The following is a 24,010-nucleotide window of genomic DNA, read 5'->3' as shown; positions in this document are numbered from 1 at the left end:
GGCTTGTGGGCGGCACGGTGACACAGTGGTTAGCACTGCTACCTCACAGCGCCAGAGACCCAGGTTCAATTCCCGACTCAGGCGACTGACTGTGTGGAGTTTGCACATTCTCCCCGTGTCTGCGTGGGTTTCCTCTGGGTGCTCCGGTTTCCTCCCACAGTCCAAGATGTGCACATCAGGTGAATTGGCCATGCTAAATTGCCTGTGGTGTTAGGTAAAGGGGTAAATGTAGGGGATGGGTGGGTTACGCTTCGGCGGGTCGGTGTGGACTTGTTGGGCCGAAGGGCCTGTTTCCACACTGTAAGTAATCTAATCTAATCTAGTGTCAGCTCCATTTTCTGACCAATTCAAGTGAGGCTTGATAACAGTGTGAAGGGCGCTGACCATTTTTCAGCATACGTTATAAAATTTGTGAAAGCACATTGCATAACCATCAAGATTTGCAATTGCATAAAGTTCAACTTCTATCATGTGCAGAATTCTGTAAAGTGCCTCAACTACAGTTTATATGTACAATAAACATTTCGCATCACCTATCTCACCAATGGGCTGATGCAGAATACAGAACACGATTGTCTCTCGTGAGCATGACATCCCTATTTGCATGCACTAACATCTTGTTATTAGTTAATTTTAACTCATTAATATGCAGATTCTCATTTTCTCACTCACCACATGATAGTGAGGAGGCTCGACACGAAGATTATTGAACGGTTGCCACTGGCTTCTCCGGCCCTCCATCTTGTACAGTAATTACCACCATCTCAGGGTAGACTCCATGAGCAGTGACTGTGCACATTGTCCTCCACGGATGTTAGCAACAGAGATTTCTCCTTCTGGTGCATTTTCTCTCTTAAGCATTGACTTCTGCAATGAGAGTGAAAGGGAAATTTTTCAAATTGCTTATCTGATGTGTAAAGTTGCTCCTTAGTGTTTACGAGGAGCTTCTAGTAGTTGTGATAATGTATAATGTATCTGTGTAATGCAATTCATTTAGATTATAGGAAGTTTACAGGATTAATTTTGACATAGTTTTGGGTCATATACTTGCTGCTGAGGAACTACTTGTCACTCGTTATGATTTTAGTTTTTGTGGTTATTCAGTCTCACCCTGTCACTTTGTGCATTAAACTACTATCAGTTACAGCAGAAAGTAGATAGGCTACAAGTTTGGTTCATGGTTTTTCATCAACCTGTTTGGACTTAGCATGACAGATTTCTGGATCAAGTTAGATTTGAACCTGGGCTGGTGGGGACACTATCACTGTGCCATCAGAGCCCTTAAACTTCAAAAAAACATCTTGATCTGTCCAGAAATTGAACACTTTCTCCTTTGGGCCATCTGGCCATCACTAGTTTGTGTTCTAAGCTGATGATAGTCAGCAAAAAGATGGTTGACCCATTTTGCCTCAGCACCTTGGGTTTACGAAAACTCTAAGTTCCTGTTACTTATTACTCTCAAAATATTCCTGATGGAAGATGTTCACGTTGAATGATGACCAGTGATATGCTTTGTTAAATCTGTAGGCTGGTTAGCCTGACCTTAGTTGTTGGTAAGATGTTAGAGTCCATTATTAAGGATGAGATTGCAGAGTACTTGGAAGTGCATGGTAAAATAGGCCTGAGTTAGTTCGTCAAAGGGAAGTTAGACAATCCATTGTCAAAATCTGTTAGAATTCTTTGACAAGGTAATGAGAAATTTAGAAAAAAAAATCCAGTGGATGTAACCTACTTGGATTTCCAGTGGGCCTTTGGAAAGGTGCTGTACAGAAGCCTGCTAAATAAGAGTCCATGATGTTTGGGGCAAAGTACTGGCATGGTTAGAGGATTGGCAGACTGGGAGAGGACAATGTAGGAATAAAATGGTTCTTTTCAGGATGGCAGCCCATAACTAGAGGAGTTCCACAGGGTTCAGTGTTGGGACCACAATTACATTATACATTAATGATCTGGACAAATGAACTGAGGGTACTGTTTCTAAATTTCCAGATAACACAAAGGTAGGTGGAGGGACAGGTAGTGCTGAGGAAGTGGAGAGGTTGCAGAAGGACTTGGACAGGTTAGGAGAGTGGGCAAAGAAGTGGCAGATGGGATACAATATGGGAAAGTGTGAGGTTATGCACTTTGGTCGGAAGAATAGAGGCAGAGACTATTTTCGAAATGGGGAAAGGTTTCAGAAATCTGAAAGACAAAGGCACTTAGGAGTTCTAGTCCAGAATTCTCTTAAGGTTAAATGCAGGTTCTATTATAAGTTAAGAAAGCAAATATAATTTGTAAGCATTAATTTCAGGAGGGCTGGATTACAAGGGCAGGGAAGTCCTGCTGAGGCTTTAGAGGAAGTTTACAAGAATGATCCCAGATATGAAGGGCTTAGGCACAGTACCATTAAGTCAGAATCCTGTCTTCTAAAAACGTGTAGTTGTTGATTCAATGGGAACATGGAGAGGGAATTAAATGAAAAGTCTCCACCATCTGAACTGGGGAACTTTAAGTGACTCGGAAATGAACCAAGAAGTCCATGAGAAGAAGTTACACTGAGCATTATTCTTTTTTAGAATTTTTCCCACAGTTTTCTGTACTTAGTTATAATGAGGGACTCATCAATCAGAAAATGTTTCAAACAACATTCTCATGTTAGGAGATGCTTGCTCCAAAAGTGGAGTCTAGTAGGTTTTACTCATCAGGCTGGTTGCTGATCAAGAGGGGTTGGGAGTCAGGCCCTTTCCAGCACCACTAATCCAGATGTGCCTATCCAGCACCACTAATCCAGATCTACATCCTGCACCTCCGCCCTCAGACCCCACCCCTCCAACCGTAACAAGGGCAGAAGCCCCCTGGTGCTCACCTTCCACCCTACCAACCTTCGCATAAACCAAATCATCCGCCAACATTTCTGCCACCTCTAAACAGATCCCACCACCAGGGATATATTTCCCTCCCCACCCCTTTCCACCTTCCGCAAAGACCGTTCCCTCCGTGACTACCTGGTCAGGTCCACACCCCCCTACAACCCACCCTCCCATCCTGGCACTTTCCCCTGCCACCGCAGGAACTGTAAAACCTGCGCCCACACCTCCCTCGTCACCTCTATCCAAGGCCCTAAAGGAGCCTTCCACATCCATCAAAGTTTTACTTGCACATCCACTAATATCATTTATTGTATTCGTTGCTCCTCTACATTGGGGAGACTGGGCACCTCCTAGCAGAGCGCTTTAGGGAACATCTCCGGGACACCCGCACCAATCAACCACACAGCCCCGTGGCCCAACATTTCAACTCCCCCTCCCACTCTGCCGAGGACATGGAGGTCCTGGACCTCCTTCACCGCCGCTCCCTCACCACCAGACACCTGGTGGAAGAACGCTTCATCTTCCACCTCGGAACACTTCAACCCCAGGGCATCAATGTGGACTTCAACAGTTCCCTCATTTCCCCTTCCCCCACCTCACCCATTTCTAAACTTCCAGCTCAGCACTGTCCCCGTGACTTGTCCGGACTTGTCCTACCTGCCTATCTCTTTTTCTACCTATCCACTCCACCCTCTCCTCCCTGACCTATCACCTTCATCCCCTCCCCCACTCACCCATTGTACTCTATGCTACTCTCTCCCCACCCCCACCCTCCTCTAGCTTATCTCTCCACGCTTCAGGCTCACTGCCTTTATTCCTGGTGAAGGGCTTTTGCCCGAAACGTCGATTTCGAAGCTACTTGGATGCTGCCTGAACTGCTGTCCTCCTCCAGCACCACTAATCCAGAATCTGGTTTCCAGCATCTGCAGTCATTGTTTTTAACCCTTGTGCCCATCAGGCCAACTCCATCAAACCAGCCCTCCGTTTCTCTCTCCGGAGAAACAATCAGACTTTTTGAGTGCTTCTTGTATGTTGTATTATTATTTTGGATTTAAAATACCTGTGGTATTTTTACCATGCTATCCCCCTTCTTAAAAATGTACAGTGACAATTTGACAAAATACCCATTCTAATGTGGAGCCTTGCTTGCTGAGAATGCATGGGGTGAGTTCAGGTGTGAGAACACAACACCTTTCCTGTACATAAAATAAATGAGAACATGTGACCAGCTTTGTTGCCGATCAAAACACACCTACTGCTAAGTTATTGCCTTGTTAAGTTGCTGATCTTGCTTTTTCTTCTTTAAAAATAGGTATCTCCAGGAATTCTCATCGCAGTACAAACCAAATTCAACTCTGCTATCACTGGAGAACAAACAGTATTGCATGGGTGCTATCAAGACTGTTTCAAGTGCATGTAAAGTACATACCTCTTATGCTTTCAATGCTGGTTGGCCCATGATTTACTGAATTAGCTCATGCCCTTAATAGGAATTATTTTGCATTTCAATTTGTAAGTTAAAAGCAGCATTATAATTATTTTCTGGAAAGAAGAATCACCAATAAACAGATCAATATGACTAGAGAGCAGGACTAAGACTGATTGGGGGCCATTGTTTTAGCATTCAGTAAAAAAAAGTACCTCTAAAATTGACAATGTCTTAAGAACTCAAGTCATAACCTTTGTGAACCTATCACTGGCACGATACAATCTGAAGAATATACTAACTGGATGAAAATTCAGCAAAGTGCTGGAAGCATGAAATTATGGTAAATTAACTCTAGATAGAGAGGTTCCAAAGATTTTAGTTGTCACAAAACATGTGGGTTGATATGAACTATATACTATGAATAGAAGCATTAAATTAGTTGCCTGCATATTAAAAAAAACAGTTGGTCATTTTAAAATGAGATGGAGACCTTTCAAATAACATTGCTGCATCACAAAAGTTAATCCTTTTATATGTGAACATTGAAAAATCACATTTTTCTTTTAAATGCCATAGAAAAGAGAAAAAAAATAGTATTAGCCATAAATACATTTAATGATGTGCTGAAAAGTAATTAGGTCAGCCCATAGAACTGAGGCCATCGATCTGAATGGTGTAGTGTTTGTAGTTAAACACAGTAAATGGTGTTATTTGAGCTGAATCATTATGTCAAAGTATTACCATGGAAATCTGAACAAAATTAATTGTCATAAAAGTAACCAGACCAGGTGTGTTGATTCTAAAGATGGTAATGATTATAAATTTAGCTTTACTGTTTGCTTTCTATAAATATTCTTTTAAGTAAGTCATATCCTTTCATGTCTAGTGCTCCAGCAGACTCTTGACACACAACAAAACATTCAAGCATTATGTTCTCCACTCTCTCATGGACTTAGGTTTACATAAAGGTCACAAGTGCAGCATGTCTATCTACTCCTTAGCCTGTAGTCTGGTAAACATTTATACAGTAAAGAGGTCTTGATGGCAGCGTGCATGGTTTGAAACTGGGATGAAGTGCTAAATTTCACATTTAGTATTATTGTTTTTTTTAATCAGCAGAAGCATATAATTATCCAAATGACAGTCTGATATTAGAACTCTTTTAGCTTATTCTTTTCCATGATTTCTTGCATAAAGGCCATTCTATGCAAAGGTTAAATAGTCACAAAATTCAGTTATTTTGAACAAGCTGCTCTCTTGTGGAGTTGAGTGTTACCTCGTGGATCAGGTTTTGCAGGATATTTCAGACATTTCTCAGTAATTTATCTTAGTACTTTCTTTCTTGCAAATGTGCTCTCAACACTGATTTTGCAGTTTGACTTCCTGTGCTTTTTATCCCCCAATTCTGATAAATCAAACTTTTGTCCTTGTGCAATTATGTGCCCTGAATTATGCCAAAACACAGAGGATAAAAATACTTTAGCACGTTTGCTGACTCACATATTAGAGGGCAGGAGATTGATACATACTAGATGAATTCATCTGCAATCAGAGGGGTGAGATTTTCTGCTGGCAGTGCCTTTTTTTATTCATTTGTGGGATTTGGGTGTCATTGACTGGCAAGCATTTTTATTGCCCATCACTAGTTGTCCTTGAGAAGGTGGTGGTGAGCTGCCTTCTCGAACTGCTGCAGTCCATGTGCTGTAGGTCAAACCACAATGCCTTCAGGGAGGGAATTCCAGGATTTTTCAGGAATGATCCAGAGGATGAAGGGCTTATCATATGAGGAACAATTGAGGACTCTGAGTCTGTACTCAATGGAATTTTGAAGGTTGATGTTGATTGAAACTTAACAGGATTCTGAGAGACCTGGGCAGAGTGGGCATGAAGAAGATGCTTCCACTAGTAAGAGAGATTAGGATCTGAGGGCACAGCCTCAGAATGAAGGCATGACCCTTTAGAACAGAGATGAGGAGGAATTTCTTCAGCCAGAGGGTGTTGAATCTGTGGAATTCATTGTGGAGGCCAAGTCATTGTAATAAAGACAAGGATAAATAGGTTTCTGATTAGTAAGGGGATCAAAAGTTATGAGGAAAAGGCAGGAGAATGGGGTTGAGAAATATATCAGCCATGATTTAATGGCAGGGTCTAGATTAGAGTGGTGCTGGAAAAGCACAGCAATTCAGGCAACATCCAAGGAGCAGTAAAATTGACGTTTCAGGCAAAAGCCCTTCATCAGGCAGAGTGGACTCCATTGGCTGAATGACCTAATTCTGCTCCTATGGTATTATGGCCTCATTTTGACCCAGTCACAGTGAAGAAACAGTGACACGTTTCTAAGTTAGGATGGTGATTGGCTAGGAGGAGAAGTTGCTTTGTACCCAACCACCTGCTGCACTTGTCCTTCGAGATGAAAGTGATCATGGGGTTGGAAGGTTGTGTTTAAAGATCTTTACCAAATTTCTGCAATGCATCTTGTAGATTTTACATGCTGGAATGAGTGAACCTTTATGAATGTGATGCTAATCAAGTGTCAAGGATGATGTCAAGCTTCTTGAGTGTTGTTGGAGCCACACCCATCCAGGCACGTGAGAAGTATTCCATTACATTTCTGACTGATGCCTTGTAGGTAATGAACAGGCTTCAGGGAGTCAGGAGTTGTGTTACTCTCTGCAGTATTCCTAACTTCTGCCCTGTTCTTGTCATCACTTTGTTTTGGTGGTGAGTCCAGTTGAGTTTCTGCTTAATGGTAACCCCCAGGGTGTTGATACTGAGGAATTCAGTGATGCTATTTTCATTAAATGTCAAGGGGCCATGCTTAGTTTGTTTCTTATTGGGAGTAGTCATTGCTTGACATTTGTGTGGCGCAAATATTACCTATCACTTTTCAGCCCAAGCCTAGGTATTGCTCAGGCCTTGCTGCATTTGAACATGCATCTCTCCATCCTTCAGGGTCTCTGCCTGTATTCCTGATGAAGGGCTTTTGCCCGAAACGTCGATTTTACTGCTTCTCGGATGCTGCCTGAACTGCTGTGCTTTTCCAACACCACTCTAATCTAGACTCTGGTTTCCAGCATCTGCAGTCGTTGTTTTTACCTTGCATTTGAACATGGACTACTTCAGTAGCTGAGATGTTGCAATTAGTGCTGAACATTGTACAATCGTCAGCAAATGTTCTGACCTTATGAAGCAAGGAAAGTCATTGATGAAGCAGCTGAAGATGGTTAGGCCTAGGACATGATCTTGAGGAGCTCCTGCAGAGATGTCCTGGAGCCGAGATAACTGATCTCCAACAACCACAACCATCTTCCTATGTGCCAGGTTTGACTCCAAACAGCAGAGTATTTTCCCATTAATTCCCATTGAGTCCAGTTTTGTTCGGGCGCCTTGATGCCACATTTGGTTAAATGCAGCCTTGATTTCAAGGGCTGTCACTCTCACCTCACCTCTGGAATTCAGCTCTTTTGTCGATGTTTGAACCAAGGCTGTAATGAGGTTAGGAGTTGAGTGGCCCTGGCAGAACCCAAACTGGACCTCACTGAGGAGGTTATTGCTGAGCAGGTACTGTTTGATAACACTGTTGATGACACCGTCCATTACTTTACTGATGATCGAGTGTAGATTGATGGGGCAGTAATTGGCCAGTTATATAGGGTGAACCATATTCATTTCTAAGTTATTTGTGATGCAATTGTAAACAATGTATGTTAAATTCCCATTTGATGTCAACAGAGCTAAACAGTCAATCATGTTTGAAAGCTCTCACAGGCAACAAACCAGGAAGTAATACATGTTTTTTCACTCACTTTTTGTTACTTGAAGGAAGGAAAAGAAAATAGCATACAAATGAGATTAAAATATGAGCTGAAATATAATTAAAAATGTTTAATATTTTAAAAATCTACATTTTTAAAATAATGAAATGGAGGAATTTGACATTGAAGTTAATATCAATTCAATGATTCTTAATTGGTTTCCATCAGCATTCTTCATATATGCATTCAGTTAGGGGAGGGACAATCACTGACAATGACTTCTGGATTTCTGTTTTTAACTGTCCAAATGCAGACACCTGAGGTTGTTGTCAGTTTCAAAGAATAATGAGTGAACATTGATATTTTCAAAATTATCAACCACACAACACAGGCTAACAAGCACCCTCATTGTTCCTAAATGTTGCACCGAGAAGAACTCAAATTCAGTGGAGAGCACAAAAACTAACTGATTCCAATGTGACATTAATGCTTGAGCATATAGTCAACACTGAATTCAAGACAGCTGTGGTTGAAAAGTGCAGGCAAATTATAAATGTGTTGCTAATGGTTTTTTTCTGTTAGTCATCTGAGCTAAATCAGACATATGTTCTAAAAGCATGGTTGCACTACAGATAGGAAACCCAGGAAATCTCTGCAACTGCATTTATGCTGTCTTTAGACACATTGACAAGAGAAATTGCTACCTTAAGATGCCTTAAGCCCTTCAAACAATTTCAGTCCATATTGTCATAATTATGCAATAATTTTGTCTATTTATGGTACATGTGAAGTCTTTGGGGACAGTTTTGTTATCCTGCGGGAAAGCAATTTTCCTTTCTGAGGACAAGCTCGTAGAGACAGCTATTGAAGGACTGCAGACTTCTATATTTGTCACAGTATGAATATTGGAGATTATGGCTATTCTCTACTATGTATTACCGTGATTTATAACCTAAACAGTATAAATCAGTACAGTCAAGATAGATTACAAATTAGGTTGTGATTTTGATTTACTGTCAACAAAATTACTCCAGTTAATGGCTCAAAACTATTGGACGCTTCTGAAACTTACAACAACTGCTCTTCCCCATTAGAAGCTCACTCCCCTCTTTCAATTGTTCAAAATTGAATGGCTTATCCGCTTTTTCTAAATTAGATTACTTACATTGTGGAAGCAGGCCCTTTGACCCAACAAGTCCACATTGACCCACTGAAGGACAACCCACCCAGACACATTCCCCTACACCTAAACTACAGGCAATTTCCCATGGCCAATTCATCTAACCTGCACATTTTTGGACTGTGGGAGGAAACCAGAGCACCCGGAGGAAACCCACGCAGACACGGGGAGAATGTGCAAACTCCACACCTGACAACAACCTCAGGTGTCTGCATATGGTCAGTCGCCTGAGGCAGGAATTGAACCCAGGTCTCTGGTGCTGTGAGGCAGCAGTGCTAACCACTGCACCACCTGTGCTAATGATTTTAAAATTGCTGTCATACATTTATGAAATCATACCTTGATATCTAATTGAACACTTAAAATGGCAATCCCCTTTTCTCTAAGAAGTATACAATTGTGTACAATTTACAAGGTAATATTATTGAAGTGGGCAATTTCATCAGAAAATGAGAAAATTTCATCAAAAACGATCAATCTCTAAGCCTGTGTGATGATTTAGGTTAATTTATTGGTAAGCTAGTTTCAAATGATAAGGAAATAGCATCTACAATAAGAGAGAATCTAACTATCTTCCCATGACATTTCTTAGTGAAACTATCACTGAATGCTATCTATCAACATCGATGGAATTATCATTGAGCAGCACCTGAAATGGAACAGCTGCATAAATACTTGGAACTCTGTGGTGAGTAACTTGCCTCCTGATTCTCCAAAGCATGTTCACCATCTACGAGACACAAGTCAGGAATGTGATGGAATATTCTCCAATAGCCAGGATGAGTGCAGCGCCAACCATACTCAACAGATCCAACACCATCCAGTCTACTTGATTGGGACTTCCATCTCTAGCTTCATATTTACTCATTGCACCATAAAAGCACAACATAAACAGTGTGTGCTATCTAAAGATACACTACAAAAAAAAATCATCACAGTTCCTTCAATACCACCTTCGGGGCCCTTGAACTCTACCACCCTGAAGGGCTGCAGTTGCTTTGGAAGACAGCCACCCGCAGGTTCCCTTCCAAATAAACACCATCCTGAATTGGTACTATATCAGTGTTTCTTCACTTTCTGTGGTTCAACATCATGGAACTCCTTTCCTAATGTGGGTGTACCTACACCACATGGACTGCTGACATTCAAGAAAGCAACTCAGCACCTCCATCTAAAGGGCAATTATGGATGAGCGATTGTGAATGCTGGTCTAGTCAGTGATGGCCACACCCTGTGAAAGAATATTAAAAGAATCCAAAACTCCATATTGTCCTGGGATAAATCATAAAAGATAAGAACAAGAAATTACACCTCAAATTTATAATGCACATCTTCATAGTCTCATAAATTAAATATCTTAATAGTACTAACTCTAGTACTAACTAGGGCCCTGCAAAACTCTGAAAGATCTGCATTCATCTGATTCTGACTTCCTTTGCATCCTGTATTTCTGTCATATTATAATATGCAGGTAGGTCTTTTTCTTCGCCTCTGATGTACCTTATAGCTGTCTCACAGCTACTGGGCAGTATACCTCTTAAGAGGTAAACTGGTGGTGTCATCACTTCATCAAATCACATGATCTGAAGCTATAAAGATCTCAGACACCATCTTGACTAGAGGCAGGCAATGGCTTAGTGGTATTATTTCCCTATTAATCCAGAAACTCAGCTAATGATCTGGGGACCTGGGTTTAAATTCTGGATTAGAGTGGTGCTGGAAAAGCACAGCAGTTCAGGCAGCATCTGAGGCGCAGGAAAATCGACGTTTCGGGCAAAAGCCCTTCATCAGGAATAAATTCTGCCATAGCAGATGGTGAGTCAATAAACAATCTGGATTTGAGGTTTTAATGATGACCATGAAGCCATTGTCAATTGTCAGGAAAACTCCACCTGGTTCACTAATGCTCTTTAATGTTGGAAATCTGTCATCCTTGCCTGGTCTGGCTTCCATGTGACTCCAGACTCACAGCAATGTAGGCAACGTTTGCCCATTTGTGGGTAAATAGGGATGGGCAATAAATGCCTGTTGAGCCAGAGATACCCATATTTCATTAATGAACAAAAAAAGGGCCCCTTTGAGCATGACATGCTTATAAAAACATGCTACTGTTTGTAATTCTATATCTTAATATTAGCCCAGACACCAAATTGCTTGTGACTGTAGTATATGTATAACAGGAGCTGTACTAAACATCTGTTGAATGTTTCAGTGCCTCATTATCCACATCTAGTTCATAAGTTATAAGAGTAAATTACCACATCAAATACAAACACCCTGCTGGAGTCAAAGTCCACACCACAGTGACAGATCAATCTCCCTGCCCTTCTCCACCTTTCAATCCACCTCTCTCTCACCAAGCTTATGATTTCTCCTCCTCATATCTCCTTCATTGGCTTACCTTTAATCCTGTCTAATTACTCTTCTGACAAACCAGGGACATTTTTCCTTCATTAAAAATACACTATAACTGAATGTTACCTGTAGATCTGCAGAATACATAATGCCTTTTGAGGACTAGCTCTTCCTTAAAACAAAGACGAGTTTAAATGAATGACACCTTTGGATGACAATCAATTACAATGTGACAGCAAATAACAACGGGTCAACTCTGCATTAATGGTCAGAATATATTTGGCGCAATACCAACACCAAAATATTGTCTTCCTAATAAAGAACTTGCATCAGAGCCATTGAAAAGAAAACATCATTGGAAATCGAGTTGAGAACTGAAAAATATTAGGCTTAGTACAATCAGAAGGCACGTGATAAAATGAAATTAAGTACTCAACAAAATATATTTTTGATAACTTACAGAGCAAGTGAATTTATTTACTGTGATATAACAAAGCAATATTTTATAAAGCTCCCATTAGTACCGACAATGGTTTAGAACACATCATCAAACACTCTATGGCTTAAATGAACAACCAAACAAGGTTACAAGACTGTCCATGACAATATATATAAAACCAGACTGTGCAGCTTCAATTGCACCATCAAGGATACAGTTGGGTTACAGATGAAACATAAAAAGAACAGTGTTTCATTCAATTAACTACAGAAAGAAAACTATTATGTGCTTATATAATTTTTTTTTGTTTAACATTGTTTATCGATCTTCAATGGTTTTGCTCATTTGAATCAAATTCTTACCTTTGTATAATGAAGGGTATATTATGCTGCACAGCAGTTAGAGTCGTTGTCAATCAGTATGGAAACAGATCCTTTGCTCCAACCAATCCATGCCAACCATAATCCTAAACTAAACAAGTCTCACCTGCCTGCACTTGGCCCATATCCCTCCAAACCTTTCTTATTCATGTACTTATCCAAATGTCTTTTAAATGTTGCAACTGTACCCACATCCACCATTTTCTCTGGAAGTTCATTCCACATACAAACCACTCTCTGTGTAAAATAAAATGCTCATGTGTTTTTAAATTTTTCTCCTCTCACCTTAAGTATATTCCCCCTAGTCTAGAAATACCCCACAACAGGGAAAAGACATCTGCTACTTACCTTACCTGTACCTCTCATGATTTTAAAAATCTCTGTAAGATCACTCCTTAACTTCCCACGCTCCAGTGAAAAAAGTCCCAGCCTATCCAGCCTCTCCTTATAACTCAAACCTTCCATTCCTCTGAACATCCTGGTAAATCTTTTCTGAATCCTCTCCAGTTTCATAATATACAATATAATGCCTATAACAGGGTGACCACAACTGCACACAGTACTCCACAAGAAGTCTCACCAATGTCCTGTACAATCTCAACATGATGCCACAACTCCTATATTTAAAGGTCTGAGCAATGAAGACAAGCTTGCTAAGCACCTTCTTAACCACCCTGTCTATGTGTGACACAAACTTCAAAGAATTATGCACTTGAATCCCCACGTCTCTCTGTTCTACAACACTATCCAATGAGTACATTTAATTGTATAAGTCATATGCTGGTTTGTTTTACTAAAATGTAAGGCTTTGCATTTATCCAAATTAAACTCCATGTGCCACTCTTCAGTCCATTGACTCAATTGATCAAGATCTGTTTGTAGTCTTAGATAACCTTCTTCACTGTTCACTATACCACCGATTTTGGTGTTATCCACAAACATATTAGTCTTACATTTGCAGGTAATGAATTGATGCTGCATGTGTACTTGACTCCAAGAAAGTTCACCTTTTAGGACTCCATGTGTTGTGAGTGTAAAATGTTGTGATTCTGGTTTCCATATGGCCTACTGTGGGTCTGCAAGTTGCATACACACAAATCAGTTGCTCTGTTGTAATGTCTTCTTCATAACTTATAGTTTTCTAAAAAAGTTTTAAATAAAGGCAACATTGATGATTGATTTATTATCAGACCATAATCCGGCATGGCTAAAAATGGTGGAAAGCCATGCTAATGAGGCTGGTCATACTTGAGCAGTCAGCAAGCAAGTTAATCTCCAGGTAAGACATATGGTCAATTATCTTAAATTATATAAAGTGCATATGACAACTCTCAATGTTACTATTTGGTACAGCTTCAGAGAATGTTAAAAACAGAGCTTGCTAGAAAGCTGACCTATGGTCTATTGAGAGAAGGGTTTAACTTACTGAAGGAAGACCAATCATTGCAGTGTGTGCCAGATCAATAGTATGCAAAGGAAGGTCAAAGTCATAATGTCAGAATGCCCTCAAAGTTCCCTAGTTTAAATTGGGATACAAAAGACCTCCAAAGAGAATGTGAAATGTTTAAATATTCAGAGTTGTTGTTTCTAGGTTCAGATGCATCCATTAAAGAAACCCAAGCCAATGAGATTTGCAAGCAATGGGAATGAAGGTGTACACCAGAATAATAAGTCAGAACTTACAATCAGAGATCCAAAGGATATGGGCTACATTACAAGACCAATTCAGAGTCAGATTAATCCTCTTTATTAGATAAAAGCAAACTACTGCAGATGTAGGTTATCGGAAACAAATCCAGAAAAGGCTGGAGAAACCCAGCAGGTGTGAAGACAGAACCAGAGTTAAGTTTCAAGTCTGATATGACTCCTGTTCCAATCTGGAAAAGAGCTATGCCTGACTCAAAACATTAGCTCTAACCCTCTGATTTCTAGATTTCATGTAATTTAGACACAAGCCTACAGAGTCCATAAGAGGGTTCATTATGTGAATTTTCTGTTGGGAAGCAACCAAATGAAATTATTAACTTGGTGATTGTTTCCACGTCTGGAAATGTTCCAGAAAGATTTGCTACATAAACAGATAATTTATAACATTGAACAGTTATTGAAGGATGGACATAAGGACAAAGTGATCCTTGCAGGTTAATGAAGCTTACAGTTCCTAAGTTCAAACCTGATGGTTAACACAATCATTAGACCACCCAAACTTAGCAAGACATTTAGCAGATGCGGCCTTCTGCATCAAAGAAATGTCCAGCTTTTGATTAATCTTACAAGGCAATGCAAGGCAGAGGCAGTACATTGGAGCAGAGGCTGGTGCAGCTACAAATAGCAGTGCACTAACCCAAAGAACCTGTGCATAAGGAGTATGTTCAAATTACAGTAAATACCCTCTGCTATCTCACCAGAGGCGTATGCAGGATACGATAAATAAAGCAAAAGCTGACAATGCATACAATGAGACCACAGGTGGTAAAGACATTTTTCACACTGTCAATGTTGTGGGAAAAATTGTCATTTCACCATTCAAAATTAGTGCAAAAAAAAATCAAATGATCTGCTTTCAGAAAACTGATGATTATATCTAACTTGCTAAGATTGACACCGGAGCAAGTGCCAATGTATTGCTCCTGTGAGTACTAAAACAAAGATGCGCTCACAGACATGAGAAGCCCTTGATGAAAGCTACAAAAATAAAAACTTCAACATATAGCAGTTCACCTCGTAGGATCATGACTGTTACAGAACAAGAACAATCAATAAGGCTGGACATTACACATGTTCAACCTCATAGACGTTGCTCGACCCACAATGTCAGGTCTAATGACATGCAGTGACCTCACAGTCCACAATCCATGCAATCAGTCAGACAGCAGAGACACAATAGGAACTGCAGCAGATCATTCACAAAATATTTGAGAGTTGAACATGAAAAAGGAATGGAACATTTCACTTTCTTCTGAATTTGTTGAGCTACAATCTCTGAGGAAAGAAGAGCTGAATGTGCAAGATAATGCAAGTTCTGTATTATTTGATTGCTGGTTTACAGGACTATTTGGACCAACTTACCCATGAAGCTGATCAGGCTCATCTGGATCAGCCTCAGAAACATTGGCTGGAGAAAATGCTACAACATTTAGATTCATTGGACCCAAAACTTTGATTTTCCACTGATGCTCAGTTTCTCCAACACTTTCTGTTTTTTTTTATTTCAGATTGCCAGCATTTACAGTATTTTGCTTTTATTTTGGGTTCTTAGTGAATATTGTTGTCCTAAATTGTACTTTCATTAAGCATTAACTCTGAAGTTGAGAGAGACAGATAGATAGAAAAAGACTGCCTGCTTCTTGTTGCTGTTAATTCATACTTTTTCTCATCTGTTCTGCTGAACAAAGCCCCTTCATGAATCATTAATTGACCCATTATGGACCTTAATTTGCACCAGGTTTTGAAGGTCATCCATTGATTATTGGTGGTGGTTCATAGTTTAAAATAAAGACAGTCATGGTGATATGGTGGTGGGGAAGTTGTGTGTGATAATACTTTTGAGAAGATCATGCATGAACTTTCTCACATAGAACTTCATTGTTGTTGTGGTGGTGGTGAGAAAAGACTAAACATTTCTCCAGGACTAATCTACTCAGTTGTTTGCCTTCTTGCCACCTTCTTCACCTTGAGGCAGGGGAAATTGGCTCCATCACTGCTGAATTCAATGTTTTCTGCTTGGTTCCTGGATGTGAATTTTTACATACATTTCTTTCTGTCTGTCTTGCTTTTTCTTTCTGTCTCTTTCACAGGTCTTGTCAGAATGTTTGATACTCTGATACTCTTTCATGTCTTTGGTCTGAATTTTCGAAGTACTTTGTGGGTGTTACTGCAATGTTTCCACAATGTGTTTTTGGATCCCATGCCCTTTGGAACGTACTTTCCAAGTGTGGGTGGGTGGAGAGTTGGAATCAGGAAGTTGCTTATCTCCAATGAACAAATTATGAAGTTTCTATCAAAATCTGCATGCCATAAAATCCTGGTGCACATGGACTCACGTCTATTGCGTTTAATGTGGGCAGTTGTTAAAATTGTCTTTCCTCACGCAGAAAAATGTCAAAACATGGGTGATCTTTCACCAGATCATGAGCAGTGTGGCCATACCCATGAGCACTGAGGCTGCTGGCCTTCCAAGCTGCTGCCTTTTCTCTTCTACATGGAATAGCAAGCCCCAGCAAAGTCTGCCATTTACCTTTGCTGCTGAGGCCTTGCGGGCAGCTTCCACCTCCTAGTTAGGATCAACATCATCAGTTGGGCACTGAGATGGCTTCTGGCCCAAATCACACATTTAGATTTGCAGCCAATATCTTATAAGGGATGCAAAGGCCTCCTAAAGTTAAGGACCTGAAATTATCTGAGCTTTGGCTGGACTATCACAAAATGAAAATCCAGCATTTGGCATGTGTGAGAAAGGTTTCAAAGTAGAATGAGTTTTATTTTTGGAAAATTAAGAATTCCACTGATTGCCAGGAAGGCTTGAGGAACTGTTTTTGAAAACAGAAAGACATCTCTACTCCTCCTGATCCTACAAAAATAAAAATAATTAAAAATATCTTTGGCTGTTTTGCATGCCCTCTAGCAGTTCCTTTTAAGAGCTCAGATTAGGTTGGTCAGTGTCAGTGTCATAGAATTAGCCTTTTCTTATTTTGCAGTTGCAATGAGATTTTATTTATTATTTATTTATCTGTAGACAGTAACAGGCATATTATGAATGATCTCACCCTTAAAACAAATGGTTGCTCTGGTCAAGATGCAGTGGCCAATGCCCCTTTGTAAAAATGGCAATAAGGGTTTTGGTACAATTTCCCAGCCTACTGCAGTTGTTTTCACATGAGCAGAGTCACTTAGAATCAGCCCCTTGAACTGAAATTATAAGCTATATCAGTACACTAAGCACCAGAGTATTTCAGTTCATTGCTGGAAAGTGATGATAAAAAGTTGAACGAAGATAATTGCTTGTGAAACTTTTTCTCAGCCTGAACTATATCTGGATACCTATAGAAGTGCCAATCATATCAGACTTCAAGACTTGAAGTACTCTCAGAGAGTCTGACTCCCAGCTTGATGACAGAGCACAACTGTCACAATAGGTAGAAGCCTTGCTAGCATCAGATTAATTAACAAATCAAACATGCTGGCCTATTTCCACACACACAGATTCAGATAAATTGCCTGAGGAAACAATCAAATCAGTTTTGTCCTGTCTAGGGACAAAACATAAAAAATCAATACAAATAAGAACAGATTTTGCTTTCTGAATATCAGGAAAGGCAAGTATTGACTTCAATACCCTCAGGTGTTTACATCTTTATATTTTAATTTTCAATGGAGGTTTTCCTTTTAAGAATTTTACTGGTTAACTTAACAAATAAAATATATGTAAATTGCAAATGGAATAATTTATATGTATATTTATATTTTAAGAAGACCATATTCATTTAAAGAACAAAAAAAACTATTAAAAAAAATTATAAAGCAAACTAAAATCACAAATGGGGTGAGGTGCTGGGGAAATGGAAACAGGTCATTTAGCCCAAGAAGTCCATGCTAACTCTCCAAACAGCATCCCACCCAGACCAATGCACCTAGCCTACACATCCAATTTAGCATGGCCAATTCACCTAACCTGTGCAATTTTGGACTGTAGGAGGAAACCCACACAGACACAGGGAGAACACACACACTCCTCACAGGCAGTCAGCCAAGGCTGGAATTGAACCCAGGTCCCTGGCACTATGAGTTAGCAGTGTTAACCACCTAGCCACCATGCTGCCCAAATGTCATGCTTAAATAGAGTGGAGTACTACCATCTATGAAAAAAATTGATTGATATGCAGCATAGTCCATTTTAGACAGAGTGCCTTTTAATAGTGCATCTGTTTGCTGATGTCTGAAGTGTCCAGTCCCTATCATAATTACCATTAACGGTTGCTATTTTTGGGCTTGTTGTCCATTGCCTAACAACTATAGACTTTGGTTATTGTGATGGTAACTAGGAGCTTTACTATTTCCCTCTGTTGCTAGCTGGAAGCTCCCACATTTGTGTAATTGATGTTGAAGGCCATCATATCATGCTTTTCAAGCTTTCTTGAAGCAGAGCTTTGAGAGTTATGTAGCCTGCATCCAAACAGCTGGAAAATCGATGAGTGTGAGGTGAGAAACTTTGCTTATCAGTTAGGGACACCTTTTTACAGCATGTTATGCAGTGTGCCTAAATGAAGCAATCTTAACAGAGGTGTAGACTTTAGAGGAAAAATTCCAGAGTTTTGGGGCATGACAGCTAATGGTGGAATAAAGAGGTGGGGGGGTGGAGGGGCACAGAGTTAGAAGAACGGAAAGTTCTGCAAGTCATTCCATGAGGTTACAGAGAAGTTGCAGCTCAACCAAATGTGGATATTAGAAAAGCATTCTGACAATATTGAAGCAATGGAGGGGACAATGGAGTTAGTGCAGAAGTAAAACTGGTAGAACATTTGGTTCATTTTTGCACACTCTCTATATGTTTTTCTATCCTAGGATATGTAGGTTAGCCTTTTATAAGGAAATGCAAGGCGTGTAGTTTTTAAGATTTCCAGAGTAATTTAAAGCCAGCTTGTCATCCAAGCAAAAAATTAGGCCTAGACATTGGCATTCGTATCTCAAGTAATTTTGACCCCATGCAACCTCTTTAAGCCTCAAAATGGCAGGCAGAAACACAGGAAATATAGGAAAATAGAAAACATCCTTTAACTAAACAGACATCAAAGAAATTATTTACATTTGTATAGCATCTTTCACAATGTCAGGATGTCACAATGTGTTTTACATGTAATGAAGTACTATCGAAATGTACTTACTAGAAAAGCAGAAACTAATTTATGCATTAGGAGGGTCAGACAAACAGAATGCGATGATGACCTGATAATTTCTATTCAGTCTTGGTTAAAGGACAACTTCTTGAATGGTTTTCAAAAATAATGTTTTTTGTTTCCTTATTCATTTCCTTCACATCAAAGAGATCTAATCAGTTTTACCACTCATCAAGAAGACCGTACCACCAACAATCCCTCTACATGGCACTAAAGTTTCATGCCTAATTTCTGGAATGGCACCACAATCCATAATATTCTGCATCTTCTGTAGATGGAGGTATCTACAAAGCAACACAGCTAACACCTAGCTCTTTATCTAAGAACCAAAAACCCTGCTACAGGTCACTAAAACAGTTGATATGCTCTCAGGAAAACCAGCCTGAAAGATAATTTGCAAAGAAAAGGGTATATTACATTCCTGTAATACACAATTGTTAACTCTACCAACACCCTAGATCCCAAACTCTTGATCTGGCACCTTGTGAAAAATTTGCATTGCATCCTCTCTAAGGCCAAGATATTCTTCCTGAAGTTCACTGGTAAAACCTAAGTCGTTAAATACTTCTGCCAACTCCAAATAGACCCCACCACCAAGAACATCGTCCCCTCCCCACCTCTCTCTGCCTTCCACAAGGACCATTCCCTTCACCAGTCTTTGGTTCGCACCACTCTCCCCACCAAGCCCCAAACCCCCAGGTACCATCCCCTGCAACTGGAAATTATGCAAAACCTACCAGCAAATTCCCCCCCTCACCTCCATTCAGGGCCCCATACAGTCCTTCCTGGTGAGACAGAGATTCATCTGCTACTCCTCCAACCTAGTTTACTGTATCTGATGTTGCCGATGTGGTCTTCTCTACATTGGGGAGACCAACATAAACTCAGGGCATGTTTCACCAAGCATCTCAGCCAATTAACTTTTCAAGCAGGAGGCTGGAAGAACACAGCAAGCCAGGCAGCATCAGGAGGTGGAGAAATCAATGTTTCGGGTGTAACTCTTCCGCAGGACTGGGGGTGTGTGTAAGACCATCCTTGGCCTCCTCCATTGCCACAATGAATCAGACCACAAATTGGAAGAACAACACCTTATCATTTGCCTGGGCAACCTATAGCCCAGATGACTCAACACTGAGTTCTCCAGTTTCAAATAACCTCCCTTCCCATTCCCTGACTCCCTTCTCAGCCCCTTTCCCTCCCTTCCATTCCTCTGACTGACCTTTCTTTCCAGTCATCGACCGGACTCATTCCTTCCATTTACCAACTAGGTCGTACCCTCTATCTGTGTTCACCTATGTCTACTTCACCACCTTGCCCCGTCCCCACACTAAACCCTCCCCACTCCACCCCTTTACCTGCAGCTCCCCTTACACCCACCCCCAGTCCTGAAGAAGGGTTATACCTGAAACGTTGACTTCTCCACCTCCTGATGCTGCCTGGCTTGTGGTGTTCTTCTAGCCTCCTGCTTGAAAATTTAAATGCAGACCTACGGATTGAATCAGACCAAGGTTCTGTAGGAATTAAGCACAACTCTCCTTTGTATCACATCCCACTTTATGATACTATCCAAAATTTCATTTACCTTTTTGATGTGTGTTTTGCACTATACACAGATTTCAATTATTCCTGTTTCCTGATTTCCAAATTTCTTTGTTCCTCCACAGTTCTTAGTTTCTCACCAATTAGAGACCAAACCTTATACATTTCCCATACTGAACGGCATTTGCCATCTTTTTGTTCACTGTCTTGATCTATCAATATTTTCTACAGTCTTCTGTTCTCACTTGCACCACTGGAGATGCTTTATATCTTTGAATCACCTACAAACCTGTTAATCAAAATCTATCTCTTTGACCAAGCAACTAAAACTTCTCTATTTTTGGAGGGTTAGAGCTATAGAGAGAAGCTGAATATACTGGGGCTAGTTTCCCTGGGAAGTCGGAGGCTGAGGAGAGTGACCTTATAGAGGTTTATAAAATCCTGAGGGGCATGAATAAGGTAAACAGGCAAGGTCTTTTTCTGAAGGTGGGGGAGTCCAAAACTAGAGGGCATAGGTTTAAGTTGAGAGGGTAAAGACTTAAAAGGGACCTAAGGGGTAACCTTTTCAAGCAAAGGATGATGCATGTATGGAATGAGCTGCCAGAGGAAGTGGTGGAGGCTGGTACAATTACAACATTTAAAAGGCATCTGGATGGATGCATGAATAGGGAGGATCTAGAGGGATATGGGCCAAATGCTGACAAATCATACTAAATTAATTTAGGATATCTGTTCATCATGGACAAGTGGGACCAAAGGATCAGTTTCTGTTTTGTACAACTCTATGAATCCACTTGGTATCAGAAATAATTTTATATTTTGCTTGTTGCAATTTGCTATATTAGAGGTTCTATATAAATGCAAGTTTTAAATAAAGAATTCTCTATTCATTCACTCAAGTCATTCATGTTCATGTTGAAACATTGGGGTCCAAGAACAGATTGCTAAGGAAGATGATTTATCACATCTTTTCAATCAGCACATGTGCCCCTTATTTCCACATTTGTTGTCCTAATACTTCCAAACAATTTCAACTTAAGTCTCTTTCAATTCCACGTGGTCTCATAAAATTATAGAATCATAGATACTATGTAATTTTCATTTTGCTGTGAAAACATATTATATTCCTTCTAGAAGTCCATGTAAATGACATTCATAGACATTATTTTACCTGATATACGTCCTGATATTTTAGGCAACTATTTCCTCAAAACAATCAACTAGATTAGTTAGAGATGACTCACTTTTAAAAAGGTCAAGGTCATCTTTTAGCAGCTGATGTTTTTCAAGTATTTGGTCACTCTGTCCTTATTTGCAGATTCTGATAGTTTTCTCATAACTTATACTAAACTGACAGGCCTCATTCTAGTTATCTGGTTTCACTCTCCCACATTTCTTAAATAAAAATGTGACATAAACAAATTGCCAATATAACAGTATGACATATCTATGTTAAGGAACACTGAAAGACTAACAATTAACACTCCTGCAATTTCCTCATTGGTTTCTTTGCATATCTTGGATCGAGAACATCAGGTTTATTATCCTAAATCACATTATTTTCTCCATTACTATTTTAAAAATCATGTATTGCATGTAGTGAGTTCCTCCCCTTGATTTATTTTTCTTTTGTTATTAATAAACACTTGATAGGATTTTAAGTCAAAAAACTAGAGTTTATACAGTATCAGAAAGCCTCCAACAAAGTTATTCCCAGCCAACTGAATAAACAGCAGAAGAAAATGGGAACTTGCATTTATGTTAAATTATAGAAAAGCACTCAGTGCTCTTTCTAATGTCTGCTCTTTCAGCTTCAGGATGAATGGGAGAATTAAACAGATCCTTTGCAGCATATCCTGTGCACAGTTTCAGATCTGTTTCAAGAATAGCCCTTAAACAGGGAGTAAGGCTCCTCTTTGGGACACACAGATATCCATTTAAAATAGCCGAAACAGACAACTGAGTGTTAACTGAGATAATAGAGTCTGATATAATTCAATTGATTTTGAAGGCATTTGGTGCACGCCCGCACAAAATTGCACCATTTCCCCTGCTTTGTTCTCAAGAAATGGGTCATAAAAAGGAATGTTTGCATCCTTATTTATTCTGAGACTTTACAGGTAGCAAAAAATGAGTACATTCTACCTTCTAAATGACTGATGAAGAAATGCATTTCTTCAAATGTCCTGAAGTGGGAATACAGTTCCTGAGTTCACAACTCAAAGATTCTGCAAATGGCCAAAAGTTCAGTGCAGTGATAGGTTCTTCTGTCTTCCTACTGTCTTAATCCTCCTACCAATTACTTTAACTATACCCCTACCCACCCTAGTTTTTCTGCCTTAGCTAAAACAAACATATTGCACCTACTTACTCTCTCTATGATTTTACAGACCACAGTTAAGCCACCCCTCAGCCTGATATTTTGCCAGGAAATAAAAACAAGTTACTCCAAACAGTAAGGCATTAATTAGAGAGTTTCAGAGAGATCCCTGATAGATCACTATGCTCACTGAACCTTTTCCAAATGTTCTTTCCAGGAAACATTGGCGTATTGCTTGTAATGGAAACATGGAGCCCTGGAAATGATCAATGATGGTCGTTGGATGTAAAATATTTGGATTTTCAGCAAGCTTTTGACACGGAGGCTGATTGGCAAAATTAAAGCATGTAGGGTAGGAGATAATGTAGTGGCATGGATTAATGATTGGCTAACAGACAGAAAACAGAGAGTAGGAGTAAATGGGTCATTCTCACACTGGCAGGCTGTGACTAAAGGGGTACCATGAGGATCAGTACTTGGGCCACAACTGTCCACTATATATTGGAGGTAGAGATAAAATTTAATATTCCAAATTTATGGAGGGTACAAAGCTAAGGGGAAATGTATACTGTGCGGAAGAGGATGGCCCAGTGGTATCAATGCTGGACTGTTAATCCAGAGATCAAGGTAACATTCTGGGGTTCAAATCCCATAGTGGAAAATAGAGTCATAGAGACATACAGCATGGAAACAGACCCTTTGGTCCAAAATGTCCATGCTGATCAGATGGCCTAATCTAATCCCTTTTGCCAGCATTTGGCCCATATCCCTCTAAACCCTTTATATTAATATACCCATCCAAATGCCTTTTAAATGTTGTAATTGTACCAGCCTCCACCACTTGCTCTGGCAGCTTATTTCCTACATGCAC

General features: G+C 39.9%; 1 long non-coding RNA gene across 1 annotated transcript in view; it reads left to right on the top strand.

The window, feature by feature from the left end:
- Positions 1–10,093, top strand: part of LOC140482176 (uncharacterized) — a 73,358-nt gene extending 63,265 nt beyond the window's left edge. Inside the window, exons 2-3 of the long non-coding RNA XR_011961680.1 lie at positions 4,162–4,270; positions 9,806–10,093. This is a non-coding gene — a long non-coding RNA (uncharacterized lncRNA). The remainder of the gene's footprint in view (positions 1–4,161; positions 4,271–9,805) is intronic.
- Positions 10,094–24,010: the final 13,917 nt, after the last annotated feature.

Source organism: Chiloscyllium punctatum, chromosome 1 (genome assembly GCF_047496795.1).
Source record: "Chiloscyllium punctatum isolate Juve2018m chromosome 1, sChiPun1.3, whole genome shotgun sequence".
NCBI lineage: Eukaryota > Metazoa > Chordata > Chondrichthyes > Orectolobiformes > Hemiscylliidae > Chiloscyllium > Chiloscyllium punctatum.
The sequence above is the reverse complement of the archived record's forward strand: the minus strand, read 5'-3'. Positions and strand labels throughout refer to the sequence as shown.